Source organism: Drosophila mauritiana, unplaced genomic scaffold (genome assembly GCF_004382145.1).
Source record: "Drosophila mauritiana strain mau12 unplaced genomic scaffold, ASM438214v1 U_234, whole genome shotgun sequence".
NCBI lineage: Eukaryota > Metazoa > Arthropoda > Insecta > Diptera > Drosophilidae > Drosophila > Drosophila mauritiana.
This window is the reverse complement of record NW_022881368.1, coordinates 18,756-41,811: the sequence shown is the minus strand read 5'-3', so window position 1 is coordinate 41,811 and position 23,056 is coordinate 18,756. Positions and strand designations below refer to the sequence as shown.

The window sequence follows — 23,056 nt, the reverse complement described above, 5'->3', positions numbered from 1 at the left end:
TAGATGACGAGGCATTTGGCTATTTTTTTTTTTTTTGATCGCGGAGGTATGGAAATCTATCGAAAGATACTAGGTCTGTCAACACTTCAGTTTCCTAGCATGCACGATTCATTGCTGAACCGAAGTTCCGCAACGCCTACGTACTAAAACCATCCTCATAGCCATTTATATATTACCATTATTTGCGATGTTTATGCCTTTATTGATGTTATGCCAAGACAGCAAGCAAATGTTTTGAACCAAACGTTTTAGCTAAGTCCAATCTCGGGAAAACCAGCTCAGGTACATGAACTGTTTAAAACAACCGAGACTGCCTCTCATAACCTGGACGCTAATGATATGACTATCATATTTGCTGAGGAGACCCTTCGCTATCAATCTTTTAACGGATTGACCACTCCAGATCCCCTCCAGTTCAGGGTGGCAGAATGGAATTCAAATGTCACCTGCGGCTTCGAATCTGCGACGCAATTCAGTTCGTATGTCCGGTCTGTCGTATCTATTGATTTTGCGCTGGTGCGCATCATCCATAGAGTGTCCGTCTGTCACAATTTGTATGTCGATCACATCAATGTGATTTTGTCGTAGTGCCACCAGGTCCGGTTTATTAAGGCCGGATTCGCACTGCAGACTTGGTTCAACAATGACCGCGCAGCCTCTCTCCTCAAGTCCCCGCTTGATTCGATTTACTACGCAGTTGTGTCTAGCTACGCGCCTCCCATGCGATCGGTAACATTTTTGCATTATATGGTTTGTTGTTTCGGGAGCGTCACATCCTGCACGACACTGTCGTTCCAATTCGTGCCTTCCCCTTGTAGTACGAGACTTCGTGGGTAGGGCATTTATCCGCAGACGAATACCGTCTATATATTCCTTTCCTGTTAGTAAACGCGTGGGTTGATTAACCCACCCGTGTTGCGGTCCCCAATGGCCCGCTTCACGGAGTCCGCTGCCATCAACTGAGAGGTACAATTTGTTCGCCCAATATTTTTCTATTGCCGGACGCGATAACAATTCATGTTGTTCTGCAAATAATCTATCTCGGGCCCGTTGTTTTTCGGCTGGCTACCTCGTTTTGCGTGAGGTGAGGCCATTTAATGTTACTCAAACGTCTTAGCCTTAACATTGGAGCTACCCATCTAAGTGATGGAATTCCGAGACCTCCACTTTTTGGGGCTGCGTGAATGAATGCTATCGGCACATCCAGCGGAAGATTTAGCCATCTTCGCACATAGTATCGTATTAGTTTGTCAGTTTTTCGTAGGACGCCTATCGCCACACTCCAAGGGCTAACTTGTGATAGAGCTGTGGGATAAGGACAGTCCTTAGGGCGAACATCCTCTGTTGTGGTTTGAGGGGGGCCTTTGTCAATCTTTGTAGCTTTGGACCAATGTCCTCGGCCGGATTGCATCGAACCCTCCCAGTTGCAGTGAAGTTGATGCCTAAGTACTTCCACTCGTCCGTTCGCTTCAATGATGGAATCTCTCTTGAGCCTACGTAAAAGCTCTGTGCCTCTAGCACGGTACACTTCTGTTTCGGCTGGCCCTTAATGCCAACGGTAAAACATTTGTCGGCATTAAGTTTGAGGCCGACGAGAGATAGAAAATCCAACGTTCTGTCCAACAATACTTGAAGTCCCATTCGAGTTTCAGCAAATAGTACCAAATCATCTGCAAACGCGGCCGCGTTAGTAATCGCATTTCCGACTCTAGCACCAATTTCGCTGGGTAGGTTTCTAAGTAACCTGTCCATTACCAAGTTAAATAGAATAGGAGACAAAGGGTCACCCTGCTTCACTCCTCTAGCAGGGACGAATTCCTCTGAACTCCAACCGTCCCCATTGAGACTGGTACCGCCACCCTCGTACGTATTCTGTACGTAGTCAACGAAGCCCTTTGGCGCACCATAAGCACGTAAGGTGTCATATATAGATGCATGCGATAGAGAATCGAATGCCTTGCTTACATCTAAATTTGCGATGTAGCAAGATCTAAAGTGCTTATGGCTATGCCTCAAGACTAAGTCAACTATCGTCGCATTATCGGCACATCCGTCGGTAGGTAAGAAGCCCCGCTGGCGCGGGTCCCAATTGATTGATGAGTTCAACCGGGTTGCCAATATTGCATTTAGCTGTCTTACCAGGACTGAAGGCACCGATATTGGACGAAAGTCTTGCGGTCGCTTCGCCGTCACCGTCTTCGGGATGAAGACAGTTCTGGCCAGTCGGATAGAGTGTGGTAGATTGCCGCACCATAGAATTAGGTTCATTATTCGTAGCATAATACCTGACGGCACCTCCCTGGCTGTTTTTGGAGTTATCCCGTCAGGCCCCGGAGATGAAGATAATGAGATTCTTGATGCCCTAAGGTCATGCTCCGTAATAGCAGACCAAACCCTCTCAAGCGAGTGATCCATTTGTATCACTTCTCCACTGCAAGAGCTTGGGCTAGGCTGAGTCATTACTTCTCTCCAGTAGGGAACCATTACTTCTTGGCTTGGCATTACCGACTCATCAGTTCCATTTAGCAAGGACTTAATGCATCTTCCTTTATGCTTATCCCAGTTGCGCTGGGTGACAGCATACTGTTGCCTTCTGCTTTCTCTCCTATTTCGAGGTCTCCGAGGAGGTCTCGTCAGCGTGTGTCGTACACCCTGTGCCGGAAAAATTCCTAGGAGATATAGCGATAAGCATTGGAGAGTGGTTTCCTTTCCCTCGAGCTCTGCCCTGTCAATGATCGTTTGTAGCTCTTGGGCTCTCCATTTGGAATGGCATTCTACGGGGCTATACCCACGCAGTGTCCGCAAAATTTCCCTGTTCGACTGTTCGAAGGGAGTGATTGGAGTTGTTTCTGATGTTGTTACTTGGTGGTTTTGCTCACTTCTACTAGGGCGGCGCCTTATGGTTAGATTAGCAACTTCCGGGACGCGAGCTGATTGCCCTCTTATCTGCTCTATTTTCTCCTTATAATCGCCCCTCTGTCTTAGCTTTTTGATGGCTTCGACGCTGCGGTTTGCAAAATACACCGCTAGTTGCTTGTTTATGTGTTTATGTCCATTTGCTGTGAGCTCAACCTCCTTTCTCGCCATCATCCACTTCTCTTCCTCACTCCACCTTGCCTTTATCTCGACACGTCGACGTTCTTCATCAAGTTCGTCTGGGTGCCGAGATCGCATGTGAACACCGAGTCCTCTCTTGCTGTTAAAGGACCGGCCACATACTGTGCAGGGAACCCTAGATAGAGTAGCCGCTGCGTTTGGTTCATATTGGTCCTCCGGGAAGGTGTCCACGGAGGGTCGGGTCGTCATCAGATTGTGTAAATTCATCCGAGGCTCGTTATTTCTATTTGTAGTTCCAATATGAATAAATTTCCTCTGGGGAACCAACCCATCGGAAAAGTTTTGCCGCTCAAATTAGCTGCTAAACAAGTTTAGCATTACCGGGGACCACCACGAGGAGGTTTTGAGTCGACTTGAGTAAAGGAGAGACTTGTGAGTTACAGAGTAAAATTCCCCTTCCGCACACCATATGATATGACTTACGAATTACAGAAAAATACTCCCCCTCTGCTCGCAATTACCCCAGATCCCCTTAAGAGAGTCATAGTTACTCCCGCCGTTGACCCGCGCTTACTTGAATTTCTTCACTTTGACATTCAGAGCACTGGGCAGAAATCACATTGTGTCAACACCCGCTAGGGCCATCACAATGCTTTGTTTTAATTAGACAGTCGGATTCCCCAAGTCCGTGCCAGTTCTGAATTGATTGTTAATTGATAATCGTTATAATTGATAAGAACTAATTGGTTTAACCCAAATAGTATTCTTAAAAATTTTAGCAAGAAAGTTCCACAATTGGCTACGTAACTAAACTATCCGGGGAACAAGTAACTAACATAAATGCTAGAAACTCTATTTACCCAGAACGAGCACATAAACCATGTTATTGTTTCCCAATCAAGCCCGACTATCTCAATCTTCAGAGCCAATCCTTATCCCGAAGTTACGGATCTAATTTGCCGACTTCCCTTACCTACATTATTCTATCGACTAGAGACTCTTCACCTTGGAGACCAGCTGCGGATATTGGTACGGCCTGTTGAGAAGTTTGCGTGTCCCCACCATAAATTTTCAAGGTCCGAGGAGAAAATATCGACACAACAGTATATGTCATGCTCTTCTAGCCCATCTACCATATCTCTCTGCGAAAGACTTCCATGGTAGTACGGCTATAAAACAGAAAAGAAAACTCTTCCGATATCTCTCGACGGCTTCTTTATGGTCGTTCCTGTTGCCAGGATGAGCACGAGGCCCATATTTAATAACAAACGGATACTCAACAGGTTACGGAATTGGAACCGTATTCCCTTTCGTTCAAAATTATTCAAGTGTATTATATTCGCTTTGTTTACATAGTTAGGCATTTTTGTTTTACTTGAAAATTTTCGGCTTTCGCCTTGAACTTAGGACCGACTAACTCGTGATCAACCACTGTTCACACGAAACCCTTCTCCACTTCAGTCCTCCAAGGTCTCATTCGATTATTTGCTACTACCACCAAGATCTGTACCAATGGCAGCTCCATGCAGGCTTACGCCAAACACTTCTACGCATACCATTGTAACTTCCTACCTACCTATATCACAAGTAATATAAATCATCTACTTTAGCGGTAATGTATAGGTATACAACTTAAGCGCCATCCATTTTAAGGGCTAGTTGCTTCGGCAGGTGAGTTGTTACACACTCCTTAGCGGATTTCGACTTCCATGATCACCGTCCTGCTGTTTTAAGCAACCAACGCCTTTCATGGTATCTGCATGAGTTGTTAATTTGGGCACCGTAACATTACGTTTGGTTCATCCCACAGCGCCAGTTCTGCTTACCAAAAGTGGCCCACTGGGCACATTATATCATAACCTTGAACTTCATATCAAGAAAGTTAAGGTTCTTACCCATTTAAAGTTTGAGAATAGGTTAAGATCGTTTCGACCCTAAGGCCTCTAATCATTCGCTTTACCAGATAAGATTATTTTATATAATATTAAAATGCACCAGCTATCCTGAGGGAAACTTCGGAAGGAACCAGCTACTAGATGGTTCGATTGGTCTTTCGCCCCTATACTCAATTCTGACAATCGATTTGCACGTCAGGACTGTTTCGGTCTTCCATCAGGGTTTCCCCTGACTTCAACCTGATCAAGTATAGTTCACCATCTTTCGGGTCACAGCATATATGCTCAAGGTACGTTCCAGTTAGAGGCATAAATAATATAAATATACATTATACATAACTATATAGAACGCCCCGGGATTGTGTTAATTAGCTATAAATAGCTAAAAAACTAATCCCATTATTAGTCAAGTTAATTACGCTATTAGGTTTACATCCCAATAACTTGCACATATGTTAGACTCCTTGGTCCGTGTTTCAAGACGGGTCCCGAAGGTATCCTGAATCTTTCGCATTGTTAATCATACAAGAGCATATAATAAACACAAACATCAATGATAATTATGCCATTATATAATTCCGAAAAATTAACGCTCTGTAATAATATAAATCTATCAGCACTTTATCAAATTAATAACATTTATTCTGTGTTAAAATGCAAGCAATTTAATTGGAATAAACTATAAGTTATATTTTATGATAAATTTGGGATATGCTAATAGATTACAATGTCCTTATATGGAAAAAATGCACATTATTCTTAATAATATTATTTAGATATTACAATTTTAATGATGAATTTTCCATAACGGATATTCAGGTTCATCGGGCTTAACCTCTAAGCAGTTTCACGTACTGTTTAACTCTCTATTCAGAGTTCTTTTCAACTTTCCCTCACGGTACTTGTTTACTATCGGTCTCATGGTTATATTTAGTTTTAGATGGAGTTTACCACCCACTTAGTGCTGCACTATCAAGCAACACGACTCTTTGGAAACATCATCTAGTAATCATTAACGTTATACGGGCCTGACACCCTCTATGGGTAAATGGCCTCATTTAAGAAGGACTTAAATCATTAATTTCTCATACTAGAATATTGACGCTCCATACACTGCATCTCACATTTGCCATATAGACAAAGTGACTTAGTGCTGAACTGTTTTCTTTTCGCTCGCCGCTACTAAGAAAATCCTTGTTAGTTTCTTTTCCTACCCTAATTAATATGCTTAAATTCAGGGGGTAGTCCCATATGAGTTGAGGTTGTATATATAACTATATTTTGCCATAAATTCTTTATTTATAAATGATAAAACAATCAATTAAATTCGTTATAAATAGTTCCAATAGTTCTTGTAAGCAAAGTTATTTTTTATCCATTTAACGAACCAACGAAGAATAATAACAAAACCAAGATTTTTCTTTTTCCGAATCATTAATAAGAGACAATTCTAGATGAAAAATATTTCAATTTTTTATGCTAGACATTTCTCAGTATTATTTGATTGAAAAGAAAATATTTCTCTTCGTTTTTCACATTCAAATGTGAGATAATGTTTTTCATTTCTTTTTTAATATTATGAATAAAATCATTATTTAATCCAATAATATACCATATGCTTATAAAAAATTTATAAACAACTTAATTAGCATAGTCTTACAACCCTCAACCATATGTAGTCCAAGCAGCACTATAAAATTAATTAAAGTACATAACAGCATGGACTGCGATATGCGTTCAAAATGTCGATGTTCATGTGTCCTGCAGTTCACACGATGACGCACAGTTTGCTGCGTTCTTCATCGACCCATGAGCCGAGTGATCCACCGCTTAGAGTTTTATAATTCATTTTTATATAATATCAATATTGTTTTTATTGAAAGAAATTAAAAATACACCATTTTACTGGCATATATCAATTCCTTCAATAAATTTATTTTTATACCTAAAAATAAATGTTGCGATATGTCTTAGTTTCATATAAGCATTATGTATCATAAAAATCTGGTTATGGTTTGCTATTTTGGGTGACACATACTGCAAAATTTATATAAAACATTAACCTGATGGATGACAGGTACAAACATTGTATATTTTGGGTTGTTGCATTAGCCAACGTATGCTCATAACATAGATGAACAATACATATTCGCAACGCGTGTATATTATGGTCCATATACACACACACTTATTTTGAATACCACATTCAAAATTATTTTAATTTTAATTCGACTTCTACTTTCAAATTTTGTTCAGTTTCTTCGATTTCCATTTTCGAGAATTTGTTTTTATAGGAAACGCCATTGTTGTAGTAGGTACTGCCACAAATACGCACAACAACATTAATAATGTTAAAGTCTTTTTATGAGGTTGCCAAGCCCCACATATAAAATAAAAGCCATCTTCATTTTATTTTGACTTTAACTTTTGATTCCGTGGAATCATTTTGTAATATTTTTATTTTGGTAAATTGTATTTATTTGTATTATAACAAATGTTTATTAACGATAAGGATATTATACAATAATGATCCTTCCGCAGGTTCACCTACGGAAACCTTGTTACGACTTTTACTTCCTCTAAATAATCAAGTTCGGTCAACTTTTGCGAAACAACCGTAACACGCAAGGCGTCACAGTGATCACGTCCGGAGACCTCACTAAATAATTCAATCGGTAGTAGCGACGGGCGGTGTGTACAAAGGGCAGGGACGTAATCAATGCGAGTTAATGACTCACACTTACTGGGAATTCCAAGTTCATGTGAACAGTTTCAGTTCACAATCCCAAGCATGAAAGTGGTTCAGCGGTTTACCCGGACCTCTCGGTCTAGGAAATACACGTTGATACTTTCATTGTAGCGCGCGTGCAGCCAGGACATCTAAGGGCATCACAGACCTGTTATTGCTCAATCTCATTATTGCTAGACGCAATTTGTCCATTTAAGAAGCTAGTGTCCTTATAATGGGACAAACCAACAGGTACGGCTCCACTTACATAAACACATTCAAACACAATAAACATTTTACTGCCACCATGAATGAAGGCTACATAAGCTTCAGCACCATAATCCTGAAGATATCTATTTAATATATTTGAGTCTCGTTCGTTATCGGAATTAACCAGACAAATCACTCCACGAACTAAGAACGGCCATGCACCACCACCCATAGATTCGAGAAAGAGCTATCAATCTGTCTTACACACTTATGTTCGGACCTGGTAAGTTTTCCCGTGTTGAGTCAAATTAAGCCGCAGGCTCCACTCCTGGTGGTGCCCTTCCGTCAATTCCTTTAAGTTTCAGCTTTGCAACCATACTTCCCCCGGAGCCCAAAAGCTTTGGTTTCCCGGGAAGCGACTGAGAGAGCCATAAAAGTAGCTACACCCAATTGCTAGCTGGCATCGTTTATGGTTAGAACTAGGGCGGTATCTGATCGCCTTCGAACCTCTAACTTTCGTTCTTGATTAATGAAAACATCTTTGGCAAATGCTTTCGCTTAAGTTAGTCTTACGACGGTCCAAGAATTTCACCTCTCGCGTCGTAATACTAATGCCCCCAAACTGCTTCTATTAATCATTACCTCTTGATCTGAAAACCAATGAAAGCAGAACAGAGGTCTTATTTCATTATCCCATGCACAGAATATTCAGGCATTTGAAGCCTGCTTTAAGCACTCTAATTTGTTCAAAGTAATAGTACCGGCCCACAATAACACTCGTTTAAGAGCACTAGTGCAGGTTTTTAAATAGGAGGAACATATGAAAAAATACAAGTATTTAATCACATATAAGAACTCCACCGGTAATACGCTTACATACATAAAGGTATAGTACTAACCACAATTGTAAGTTGTACTACCCGTATGAAGCACAAGTTCAACTACGAACGTTTTAACCGCAACAACTTTAATATACGCTATTGGAGCTGGAATTACCGCGGCTGCTGGCACCAGACTTGCCCTCCAATTGGTCCTTGTTAAAGGATTTAAAGTGTACTCATTCCAATTACAGGGCCTCGGATATGAGTCCTGTATTGTTATTTTTCGTCACTACCTCCCCGAGCTGGGAGTGGGTAATTTACGCGCCTGCTGCCTTCCTTAGATGTGGTAGCCGTTTCTCAGGCTCCCTCTCCGGAATCGAACCCTGATTCCCCGTTACCCGTTGCAACCATGGTAGTCCTAGATACTACCACAAAAGTTGATAGGGCAGACATTTGAAAGATCTGTCGTCGGTACAAGACCATACGATCTGCATGTTATCTAGAGTTCAACCAATATAACGATCTTGCGATCGCTTGGTTTTAGCCTAATAAAAGCACATGTCCCATAAGGTTCATGTTTTAATTGCATGTATTAGCTCTAGAATTACCACAGTTATCCAAGTAACTGTTAACGATCTAAGGAACCATAACTGATATAATGAGCCTTTTGCGGTTTCACTTTTAATTCGTGTGTACTTAGACATGCATGGCTTAATCTTTGAGACAAGCATATAACTACTGGCAGGATCAACCAGAATAATGTTTTTCCTTCATATTCCATTCATATATTTTGAATCGAAATAAGCACTATAATAGATATATAGATATATAGATTTTTCACTTTATATAATTCCATGATTTTTATTATATTGAATAAAATTCAATATTTCGCCTTTGGGTAAAATTTTAAATATATAAGTAAAAAATCCATTCGATTACGGCCATTTTTATATAGCATTCGTAATCCATATTTTCATTTTTAATTTATACTTGTTTTACCAATATAACAAGAATTTCATCTAATTATTGTAATATATATATTTCTATAATTTTATCTTTTTATACATACATATTTCATTATAAAATATCATTTTATTTCCAACATACATAATTATTGTATCCACACATGTACAATTTTTGTTTAACCAATATAAATATTAAGTTAAATCATTTGCATTTTGAAGATAAATTTAAAATTTATCTCTTTTCATATATATCTCTGGTAATATATAACATAAAACCAAGCGCATATGATAATATTTCCACATTTAATATATAATTTTATATTTCTTTCATAAGAATCCATATTTGTATTATACCGTAACGATATAATAATCCAACTATACGGCAGGTAATAAATTAATATTTGCCTGCCTCCAAAAATTAACGATAATATATGGAAACGATTTGTTATTCTATATATAATAGAAACTTGACTTTTGTTTCAACGATATTATCTATAAAGCGTATATTCCTATTATCCGCGGAGCCAAGTCCCGTGTTCTATAGAACTGAGAAACAAATTTGTACGGATAATAATATACTTTATTGTATGTAACCAATATAAACATAATCCGAAATAAATATTTCGAATAATGCGGGAGGTCGGCAACCACTGCCTACCTATAGTAGTTTTTGAACCCGCTGTCCTCAAAGCGGGTATTTTCAATTCCGTTTGCCACCCAACATACGGGCTATTCTCTTATATATTAAGAGATTATAGGAACATTTCATTTTTTTTCCATTATTCATATATAATATGATTATTTTTTCCCTTATACATATAATAATTAATCATTTTCATATGTATATTATTTAATTTACTCATATTATTGCCAAAATCATATGAATACATAAGTTTTGAACAATATGAGAGGTCGGCAACCACTGCCTACCTATAGTAGTTTTTGAACCCTCTGTCGTAATTCCGGTCGTTTACACTACTATACCCTCTCACTATAATGGCTTTTCTCTATAATACTAAGAGAATGTGGGATATTTTCAGCATTTTTTCCCTTATACATATAATAATTAATCATTTTCATATGTATATTATTTAATTTACTCATATTATTGCCAAAATCATATGAATACATAAGTTTTGAACAATATGAGAGGTCGGCAACCACTGCCTACCTATAGTAGTTTTTTGAACCCTCTGTCGTAATTCCGGTCGTTTACACTACTATACCCTCTCACTATAATGGCTTTTCTCTATAATACTAAGAGAATGTGGGATATTTTCAGCATTTTTTCCCTTATACATATAATAATTAATCATTAATCATTACTAAGAAAATCCTTGTTAGTTTCTTTTCTCCCTAATTAATATGCTTAAATTCAGGGGTAGTCCCATATGAGTTGAGGTTGTATATAACTATATTTTGCCATAAATTCTTTATTTATAAATGATAAAACAATCAATTAAATTCGTTATAAATAGTTCCAATAGTTCTTGTAAGCAAGTTATTTTTATCCATTTAACGAACCAACGAAGAATAATAACAAAACCAAGATTTTTCTTTTTCCGAATCATTATAAGAGACAATTCTAGATGAAAAATATTTCAATTTTTTATGCTAGACATTTCTCAGTATTATTTGATTGAAAAGAAAATATTTCTCTTCGTTTTTCACATTCAAATGTGAGATAATGTTTTTCATTTCTTTTTTAATATTATGAATAAAATCATTATTTAATCCAATAATATACCATATGCTTATAAAAAATTTATAAACAACTTAATTAGCATAGTCTTACAACCCTCAACCATATGTAGTCCAAGCAGCACTATAAAATTAATTAAAGTACATAACAGCATGGACTGCGATATGCGTTCAAAATGTCGATGTTCATGTGTCCTGCAGTTCACACGATGACGCACAGTTTGCTGCGTTCTTCATCGACCCATGAGCCGAGTGATCCACCGCTTAGAGTTTTATAATTCATTTTTATATAATATCAATATTGTTTTTATTGAAAGAAATTAAAAATACACCATTTTACTGGCATATATCAATTCCTTCAATAAATTTATTTTTATACCTAAAAATAAATGTTGCGATATGTCTTAGTTTCATATAAGCATTATGTATCATAAAAATCTGGTTATGGTTTGCTATTTTGGGTGACACATACTGCAAAATTTATATAAAACATTAACCTGATGGATGACAGGTACAAACATTGTATATTTTGGGTTGTTGCATTAGCCAACGTATGCTCATAACATAGATGAACAATACATATTCGCAACGCGTGTATATTATGGTCCATATACACACACACTTATTTTGAATACCACATTCAAAATTATTTTAATTTTAATTCGACTTCTACTTTCAAATTTTGTTCAGTTTCTTCGATTTCCATTTTCGAGAATTTGTTTTTATAGGAAACGCCATTGTTGTAGTAGGTACTGCCACAAATACGCACAACAACATTAATAATGTTAAAGTCTTTTTATGAGGTTGCCAAGCCCCACATATAAAATAAAAGCCATCTTCATTTTATTTTGACTTTAACTTTTGATTCCGTGGAATCATTTTGTAATATTTTTATTTTGGTAAATTGTATTTATTTGTATTATAACAAATGTTTATTAACGATAAGGATATTATACAATAATGATCCTTCCGCAGGTTCACCTACGGAAACCTTGTTACGACTTTTACTTCCTCTAAATAATCAAGTTCGGTCAACTTTTGCGAAACAACCGTAACACGCAAGGCGTCACAGTGATCACGTCGAGACCTCACTAAATAATTCAATCGGTAGTAGCGACGGGCGGTGTGTACAAAGGGCAGGGACGTAATCAATGCGAGTTAATGACTCACACTACTGGAATTCCAAGTTCATGTGAACAGTTTCAGTTCACAATCCAAGCATGAAAGTGGTTCAGCGGTTTACCCGGACTCTCGGTCAGGAAATACACGTTGATACTTTCATTGTAGCGCGCGTGCAGCCCAGGACATCTAAGGGCATCACAGACCTGTTATTGCTCATCTCATTATTGCTAGACGCAATTTGTCCATTTAAGAGCTAGTGTCTTATAATGGGACAAACCAACAGGTACGGCTCCACTTACATAAACACATCAACACAATAAACATTTTACTGCCACCATGAATGAGGCTACATAAGCTTCAGCACATAATCCTGAGATTCTATTTAATATTGAGTCTCGTTCGTATCGATTAACCCTCTCCACGAATAAACGGCATGAAACCCATAGATTCGAGAAGAGCTATAATTGTTTCACACATGTTCGGACTGTAAGTTTCCGTTTGAGTCATTAAGCCAGGCTCCACTCCTGGTGGTGCCCTTCCGTCAATTCCTTTAAGTTTCAGCTTTGCAACCATACTTCCCCGGAGCCCAAAAGCTTTGGTTTCCCGGGAAGCGACTGAGAGAGCCATAAAAGTAGCTACACCCAATTGCTAGCTGGCATCGTTTATGGTTAGAACTAGGGCGGTATCTGATCGCCTTCGAACCTCTAACTTTTCGTTCTTGATTAATGAAACATCTTTGGCAAATGCTTTCGCTTAAGTTAGTCTTACGACGGTCCAAGAATTTCACCTCTCGCGTCGTAATACTAATGACCCCAAACTGCTTCTATTAATCATTACCTCTTGATCTGAAAACCAATGAAAGCAGAACAGAGGTCTTATTTCATTATCCCATGCACAGAATATTCAGGCATTTGAAGCCTGCTTTAAGCACTCTAATTTGTTCAAAGTAATAGTACCGGCCCACAATAACACTCGTTTAAGAGCACTAGTGCAGGTTTTTAAATAGGAGGAACATATGAAAAAATACAAGTATTTAATCACATATAAGAACTCCACCGGTAATACGCTTACATACATAAAGGTATAGTACTAACCACAATTGTAAGTTGTACTACCCGTATGAAGCACAAGTTCAACTACGAACGTTTTAACCCAACAACTTTAATATACGCTATTGGAGCTGGAATTACCGCGGCTGCTGGCACCAGACTTGCCCTCCAATTGGTCCTTGTTAAAGGATTTAAAGTGTACTCATTCCAATTACAGGGCCTCGGATATGAGTCTGTATTGTTATTTTTCGTCACTACCTCCCCGAGCTGGGAGTGGGTAATTACGCGCCTGCTGCCTTCCTTAGATGTGGTAGCCGTTTCTCAGGCTCCCTCTCCGGAATCGAACCCTGATTCCCCGTTACCCGTTGCAACCATGGTAGTCCTAGATACTACCATCAAAAGTTGATAGGGCAGACATTTGAAAGATCTGTCGTCGGTACAAGACCATACGATCTGCATGTTATCTAGAGTTCAACCAATATAACGATCTTGCGATCGCTTGGTTTAGCCTAATAAAAGCACATGTCCCATAAGGTTCATGTTTTAATTGCATGTATTAGCTCTAGAATTACCACAGTTATCCAAGTAACTGTTAACGATCTAAGGACCATAACTGATATAATGAGCCTTTTGCGGTTTCACTTTTAATTCGTGTGTACTTAGACATGCATGGCTTAATCTTTGAGACAAGCATATAACTACTGGCAGGATCAACCAGAATAATGTTTTTCCTTCATATTCCATTCATATATTTTGAATCGAAATAAGCAATATAATAGATATATAGATATATAGATTTTTCACTTTATATAATTCCATGATTTTATTATATTGAATAAAATTCAATATTTCGCCTTTGGGTAAAATTTTAAATATATAAGTAAAAATCCATTCGATTACGGCCATTTTTATATAGCATTCGTAATCCATATTTTCATTTTTAATTTATACTTGTTTTACCAATATAACAAGAATTTCATCTAATTATTGTAATATATATATTTCTATAATTTTATCTTTTTATACATACATATTTCATTATAAAATATCATTTTATTTCCAACATACATAATTATTGTATCCACACATGTACAATTTTTGTTTAACCAATATAAATATTAAGTTAAATCATTTGCATTTTGAAGATAAATTTAAAATTTATCTCTTTTCATATATATCTCTGGTAATATATAACATAAAACCAAGCGCATATGATAATATTTCCACATTTAATATATAATTTTATATTTCTTTCATAAGAATCCATATTTGTATTATACCGTAACGATATAATAATCCAACTATACGGCAGGTAATAAATTAATATTTGCCTGCCTCCAAAAATTAACGATAATATATGGAAACGATTTGTTATTCTATATATAATAGAAACTTGACTTTTGTTTCAACGATATTATCTATAAAGCGCATAATTCCTATTATCCGCGGAGCCAAGTCCCGTGTTCTATAGAACTGAGAAACAAATTTGTACGGATAATAATATACTTTATTGTATGTAACCATATAAACATAATCCGAAATAAATATTTCGAATAATGCGGGAGGTCGGCAACCACTGCCTACCTATAGTAGTTTTTGAACCCGCTGTCCTCAAAGCGGGTATTTTCAATTCCGTTTGCCACCCAACATACGGGCTATTCTCTTATATATTAAGAGATTATAGGAACATTTCATTTTTTTTCCATTATTCATATATAATATGATTATTTTTTTCCCTTATACATATAATAATTAATCATTTTCATATGTATATTATTTAATTTACTCATATTATTGCCAAAATCATATGAATACATAAGTTTTGAACAATATGAGAGGTCGGCAACCACTGCCTACCTATAGTAGTTTTTGAACCCTCTGTCGTAATTCCGGTCGTTTACACTACTATACCCTCTCACTATAATGGCTTTTCTCTATAATACTAAGAGAATGTGGGATATTTTCAGCATTTTTTCCCTTATACATATAATAATTAATCATTTTCATATGTATATTATTTAATTTACTCATATTATTGCCAAAATCATATGAATACATAAGTTTGAACAATATGAGAGGTCGGCAACCACTGCCTACTATAGTAGTTTTTGAACCCTCTGTCGTAATTCCGGTCGTTTACACTACTATACCCTCTCACTATAATGGCTTTTCTCTATAATACTAAGAGAATGTGGGATATTTTCAGCATTTTTTCCCTTATACATATAATAATTAATCATTTTCATATGTATATTATTTAATTTACTCATATTATTGCCAAAATCATATGAATACATAAGTTTTGAACAATATGAGAGGTCGGCAACCACTGCCTACTATAGTAGTTTTTGAACCCCTCTGTCGTAATTCCGGTCGTTTACACTACTATACCCTCTCACTATAATGGCTTTCTCTATAATACTAAGAGAATGTGGGATATTTTCAGCATTTTTTCCCTTATACATATAATAATTAATCATTTTCATATGTATATTATTTAATTTACTCATATTATTGCCAAAATCATATGAATACATAAGTTTGAACAATATGAGAGGTCGGCAACCACTGCCTACCTATAGTAGTTTTTGAACCCTCTGTCGTAATTCCGGTCGTTTACACTACTATACCCTCTCACTATAATGGCTTTTTCTCTATTATACTAAGAGAATGTGGGATATTTCAGCATTTTTTCCCTTATACATATAATAATTAATATTTTCATATGTATATTATTTAATTTACTCATATAATTGCCAAAATCATATGAATATACATAAGTTTTGAACAATATGAGAGGTCGGCAAACCACTGCCTACCTATAGTAGTTTTGAACCCTCTGTCGTAATTCCGGTCGTTTACACTACTATACCCTCTCACTATAATGGCTTTTCTCTATATACTAAGAGAATGTGGGAATATTTCAGCATTTTTTCCCCTATACATATAATAATTAATAATTTTCATATGTATATTATTTAATTTACTCATATAATTGCCAAAATCATATGAATACATAAGTATTGAACAATATGAGAGGTCGGAACCACTGCCTACCTATAGTAGTTTTTGAACCCTCTGTCGTAATTCCGGTCGTTTACACTACTATACCCTCTCACTATAATGGCTTTTCTCTATAATACTAAGAGAATGTGGGAATATTTCAGCATTTTTTTCCCCTATACATATAATAATTAATAATTTTCATATGTATATTATTTAATTTACTCATATAATTGCCAAAATCATATAAATACATAAGTTTTGAACAATATCAGAGGTCAGCAACGGTCTTTCCTCTATAATACTAAGATAATATGGGAATATTTCATCATTTTTTCCCTTATACATTTATACATATAATATTTAATCATTTTATATGTATATTATTTAATTTACTCATATAATTGCCAAAATCAAATAAATACATAAGTTTTGAACAATATCAGAGGTCGGCAACGGTCCTTTCCTCTATAATACTAAGATAATATGGGAATATTTCAGCATTTTTCCCTTATACATATAATAATTAATCATTTTCATATGTATATTATTTAATTTACTCGTATAATTCCAAAATCCTATGAAGACATAAGAGAATACAATATGAGAGGTCGGCGCAACCATAATATAGTAGTTGATGACGAGGTGTTTTGGCAACTTGATATAATTCTTTAAAAAGTCTTTATATTAATTATATGATAGGGACAATATCATATGCGTCACTAAATTGATGACGAGGTGTTTGGCAACGTGACACAAATCATTAAAGTCTTTATATTAATATATGATAGAGACAATATCATATGCGTCACTAAATTGATGACGAGGTATTTGGCAACTTGATAGAATTCTTTAAAGTCTTTATATCAAAAATTATATGATAGGGACAATATCATATGCGTCACTAAATTGATGACGAGGTGTTTGGCAACTTGACACAATTCATTAAAGTCTTTATATTAATTATATGATAGAGACAATATCATATGCGTCACTAAATTGATGACGAGGTATTTGGCAACTTGATACAATTCTTTAAAGTTTTTATATCAAAAATTATATGATAGGACAATATCATATGCGTCACTAATTGATGACGAGGTGTTTGGCAACTTGACACAATTCATTAAGTCTTTATATTAATTATATGATAGGGACAATATCATATGCCGTCACTAAATTGATGACGAGGTATTGCACTTGATAATTCTTTAAAGTTTTATATCAAAAATTATATGATAGGACAATATCATATGCGTCACTAATTGATGACGAGGTGTTTGGCAACTTGACACAATTCATTAAAGTCTTTATATTAATTATATGATAGAGACAATATCATATGCGTCACTAAATTGATGACGAGGTATTTGGCAACTTGATACAATTCTTTAAAGTTTTATCATATAATTACATTCATATGCATAAGGGACAATATCCATCATAATAGCGTACATGTCCTAAATTGATGACGAGGTGTTTGGCAACTTGACACAATTCATTAAAGTCTTTTATATTGAAACAATATATATGATATGATGAGGGTAGCAGATCAATATCCATTATGCGTCACTAAATTGATGGACCGAGGTATTTGGCAACTTGATACAATTATTTTAAGTCTTTTATTATCAAAATTATATGATAGGGACATATCATATGCGTCACTAAATTGATGACGAGGTATTTTGGCAACGTGATAGAATTCTTTAAAGTCTTTATATCAAAAATTATACGAAGGGACAATATCATATGCGTCACTATTGATGACGAGGTATTTGGCCAACTTGATATAATTCTTTAAAAGTCTTTATATCAAAAAATTATATGATAGGGACAATATCATATGCGTCACTAAATTGATGACGAGGTGTGTTTTGTTTGGCTACAGGAAAAATCATTTATTTAATCGTCAATGACATCAAGCAAAGGATAAGCTTCAGTGGATCGCAGTAATGGCCAGCTGCTCAACCACTTACAACACCTTGCCTGTTACCAAAAGTCGTTTACAATTGATTCTAGGCCTTTGTCATTGTATTAATAATGCTTTTATATGTAACTAGTGCGGCTATCAGGTGATCGAAGATCCTCCTAATTTACTATTTACAAATTACATTGGCATCACATCCATTGTCGTTTATAAAATAAATTATAAACTTTAAATGGTTTAGAAGCCATACAATGCAAATTGCCCCTTATTTATCATTGCAGTCCAGCACGGATACGACCTTAGAGGCGTTCAGGCATAATCCAACGGACGTAGCGTCATACCACTGTTCGCTCGAACAAGTATTGTGCCATTGGTCCGTACCTGCGGTTCCTCTCGTACTACGCAGGAATGCTGTCGCAACAACGTTTTGTCATTAGTAGGGTAAAACTAACCTGTCTCACGACGGTCTAAACCCAGCTCACGTTCCCTTGCATGGGTGAACAATCCAACGCTTGGTGAATTTTGCTTCACAATGATAGGAAGAGCCGACATCGAAGGATCAAAAAGCGACGTCGCTATGAACGCTTGGCCGCCACAAGCCAGTTATCCCTATGGTAACTTTTCTGACACCTCTTGTTAAAAACTCTTTAAACCAAAAGGATCGATAGGCCGAGCTTTTGCTGTCCCTGTGTGTACTGAACACCGAGATCAAGTCAGCATTTGCCCTTTTGCTCTATGTGTGGTTTCTGTCCGCACTGAGCTGGCCTTGGGACACCTCCGTTATTATTTGAGAGATGTACCGCCCCAGTCAAACTCCCTACCTGGCAATGTCCTTGAATTGGATCATACCTGAGTAATTGGAGTTATACCAAATTTTCAAATCAAAAATACATAAATGCATCGTTTTATTAAAGAATTTGTTTGCGATTATATAACAAACTCGTGATACTTTGATCAAGAAGCTTGCATCAAAACCCAATACCATAAGATATAATAAATATATCCGTATAATGGCTAGGAAATGATACACGTTCCATTTAATCAAGTAAGTAAGGAAACAATAAGAGTAGTGGTATTTCATTGACGATACCAAACCGAGGTCTAATATCTCCCACTTATTCTACACCTCTTATGTCTCCTTACACTGCCAGATTAGAGTCAAGCTCAAAAGGGTCTTCTTTCCCCGCTAATTATTCCAAGCCCGTTCCCTTGGCTGTGGTTTCGCTAGATAGTAGATAGGGACAGTAGGAATCTCGTTAATCCATTCATGCGCGTCACTAATTAGATGACGAGGCATTTGGCTACGCCTATCGAAGATACTTGTTACATTTCACCCTTTTTGCCGCCATTTTTCCTTTTAGCTTAACCATGGGGCAAAATGAATTGTTCATTTTTTCCACCAAATCCGTTAAAGTGTAAAAAAGTTTGGTCTTAAGCCCGAGGGAACAAGTAACAATGCTAAGAAACTCTATTTAGCACATAATGTTATCAATCAAGCCCGACTATCTCAATCTTCAGAGCCAATCCTTATCCCGAAGTTACGGATCTAATTTGCCGACTTCCCTTACCTACATTATTCTATCGACTAGAGACTCTTCACCTTGGAGACCAGCTGCGGATATTGGTACGGCCTGTTGAGAAGTTTGCGTGTCCCCACCATAAATTTTCAAGGTCCGAGGAGAAAATATCGACACAACAGTATATGTCATGCTCTTCTAGCCCATCTACCATATCTCTCTGCGAAAGACTTCCATGGTAGTACGGCTATAAAACAGAAAAGAAAACTCTTCCGATATCTCTCGACGGCTTCTTTATGGTCGTTCCTGTTGCCAGGATGAGCACGAGGCCCATATTTAATAACAAACGGATACTCAACAGGTTACGGAATTGGAACCGTATTCCCTTTCGTTCAAAATTATTCAAGTGTATTATATTCGCTTTGTTTATATAGTTAGGCATTTTTGTTTTACTTGAAAATTTTCGGCTTTCGCCTTGAACTTAGGACCGACTAACTCGTGATCAACCACTGTTCACACGAAACCCTTCTCCACTTCAGTCCTCCAAGGTCTCATTCGATTATTTGCTACTACCACCAAGATCTGTACCAATGGCAGCTCCATGCAGGCTTACGCCAAACACTTCTACGCATACCATTGTACCTTCCTACTCACTAAAGTTTCAAAATTTATATCACAAGTAATATAAATCATCTACTTTAGCGGTAATGTATAGGTATACAACTTAAGCGCCATCCATTTTAAGGGCTAGTTGCTTCGGCAGGTGAGTTGTTACACACTCCTTAGCGGATTTCGACTTCCATGATCACCGTCCTGCTGTTTTAAGCAACCAACGCCTTTCATGGTATCTGCATGAGTTGTTAATTTGGGCACCGTAACATTACGTTTGGTTCATCCCACAGCGCCAGTTCTGCTTACCAAAAGTGGCCCACTGGGCACATTATATCATAACCTTGAACTTCATATCAAGAAAGTTAAGGTTCTTACCCATTTAAAGTTTGAGAATAGGTTAAGATCGTTTCGACCCTAAGGCCTCTAATCATTCGCTTTACCAGATAAGATTATTTTATATAATATTAAAATGCACCAGCTATCCTGAGGGAAACTTCGGAAGGAACCAGCTACTAGATGGTTCGATTGGTCTTTCGCCCCTATACTCAATTCTGACAATCGATTTGCACGTCAGAACTGTTTCGGTCTTCCATCAGGGTTTCCCCTGACTTCAACCTGATCAAGTATAGTTCACCATCTTTCGGGTCACAGCATATATGCTCAAGGTACGTTCCAGTTAGAGGCATAAATAATATAAATATACATTATACATAACTATATAGAACGCCCCGGGATTGTGTTAATTAGCTATAAATAGCTAAAAAACTAATCCCATTATTAGTCAAGTTAATTACGCTATTAGGTTTACATCCCAATAACTTGCACATATGTTAGACTCCTTGGTCCGTGTTTCAAGACGGGTCCCGAAGGTATCCTGAATCTTTCGCATTGTTAATCATACAAGAGCATATAATAAACACAAAAATCAATGATAATTATGCCATTATATAATTCCGAAAAATTAACGCTCTGTAATAATATAAATCTATCAGCACTTTATCAAATTAATAACATTTATTCTGTGTTAAAATGCAAGCAATTTAATTGGAATAAACTATAAGTTATATTTTATGATAAATTTGGGATATGCTAATAGATTACAATGTCCTTATATGGAAAAAATGCACATTATTCTTAATAATATTATTTAAATATTACAATTTTAATGATGAATTTTCCATAACGGATATTCAGGTTCATCGGGCTTAACCTCTAAGCAGTTTCACGTACTGTTTAACTCTCTATTCAGAGTTCTTTTCAACTTTCCCTCACGGTACTTGTTTACTATCGGTCTCATGGTTATATTTAGTTTTAGATGGAGTTTACCACCCACTTAGTGCTGCACTATCAAGCAACACGACTCTTTGGAAACATCATCTAGTAATCATTAACGTTATACGGGCCTGGCACCCTCTATGGGTAAATGGCCTCATTTAAGAAGGACTTAAATCATTAATTTCTCATACTAGAATATTGACGCTCCATACACTGCATCTCACATTTGCCATATAGACAAAGTGACTTAGTGCTGAACTGTTTTCTTTTCGCTCGCCGCTACTAAGAAAATCCTTGTTAGTTTCTTTTCCTCCCCTAATTAATATGCTTAAATTCAGGGGGTAGTCCCATATGAGTTGAGGTTGTATATATAACTATTTTTTGCCATAAATTCTTTATATATAAATGATAAAACAATCAATTAAATTCGTTATAAATAGTTCCAATAGTTCTTGTAAGCAAAGTTATTTTTTATCCATTTAACGAACCAACGAAGAATAATAACAAAACCAAGATTTTTCTTTTTCCGAATCATTAATAAGAGACAATTCTAGATGAAAAATATTTCAATTTTTTATGCTAGACATTTCTCAGTATTATTTGATTGAAAAAGAAAATATTTCTCTTCGTTTTTCACATTCAAATGTGAGATAATGTTTTTCATTTCTTTTTTAATATTATGAATAAAATCATTATTTAATCCAATAATATACCATATGCTTATAAAAAATTTATAAACAACTTAATTAGCATAGTCTTACAACCCTCAACCATATGTAGTCCAAGCAGCACTATAAAATTAATTAAAGTACATAACAGCATGGACTGCGATATGCGTTCAAAATGTCGATGTTCATGTGTCCTGCAGTTCACACGATGACGCACAGTTTGCTGCGTTCTTCATCGACCCATGAGCCGAGTGATCCACCGCTTAGAGTTTTATAATTCATTTTTATATAATATCAATATTGTTTTTATTGAAAGAAATTAAAAATACACCATTTTACTGGCATATATCAATTCCTTCAATAAATTTATTTTTATACCTAAAAATAAATGTTGCGATATGTCTTAGTTTCATATAAGCATTATGTATCATAAAAATCTGGTTATGGTTTGCTATTTTGGGTGACACATACTGCAAAATTTATATAAAACATTAACCTGATGG

At 36.3% G+C, this 23,056-nt stretch overlaps 5 non-coding genes across 5 annotated transcripts; all 5 read right to left on the bottom strand.

Annotated features, from left to right (window-relative positions):
• Positions 1–6,611: 6,611 nt before the first annotated feature.
• Positions 6,612–6,790, bottom strand: LOC117149504. The gene has a single exon (XR_004460343.1). It is a non-coding gene; the product is annotated as a 5.8S ribosomal RNA (ribosomal RNA).
• Positions 6,791–7,476: 686 nt separating this feature from the next.
• Positions 7,477–9,469, bottom strand: LOC117149498. Its single transcript, XR_004460338.1, has one exon. It is a non-coding gene; the product is annotated as a small subunit ribosomal RNA (ribosomal RNA).
• A 2,001-nt stretch (positions 9,470–11,470) lies between these two features.
• On the bottom strand, positions 11,471–11,649 carry LOC117149503. Its single transcript, XR_004460342.1, has one exon. It is a non-coding gene; the product is annotated as a 5.8S ribosomal RNA (ribosomal RNA).
• A 6,814-nt stretch (positions 11,650–18,463) lies between these two features.
• LOC117149501 lies at positions 18,464–22,250 on the bottom strand. Its single transcript, XR_004460340.1, has one exon. It is a non-coding gene; the product is annotated as a large subunit ribosomal RNA (ribosomal RNA).
• Positions 22,251–22,645: 395 nt separating this feature from the next.
• LOC117149502 lies at positions 22,646–22,824 on the bottom strand. The gene has a single exon (XR_004460341.1). It is a non-coding gene; the product is annotated as a 5.8S ribosomal RNA (ribosomal RNA).
• Between the last annotated feature and the right edge of the window lie 232 nt (positions 22,825–23,056).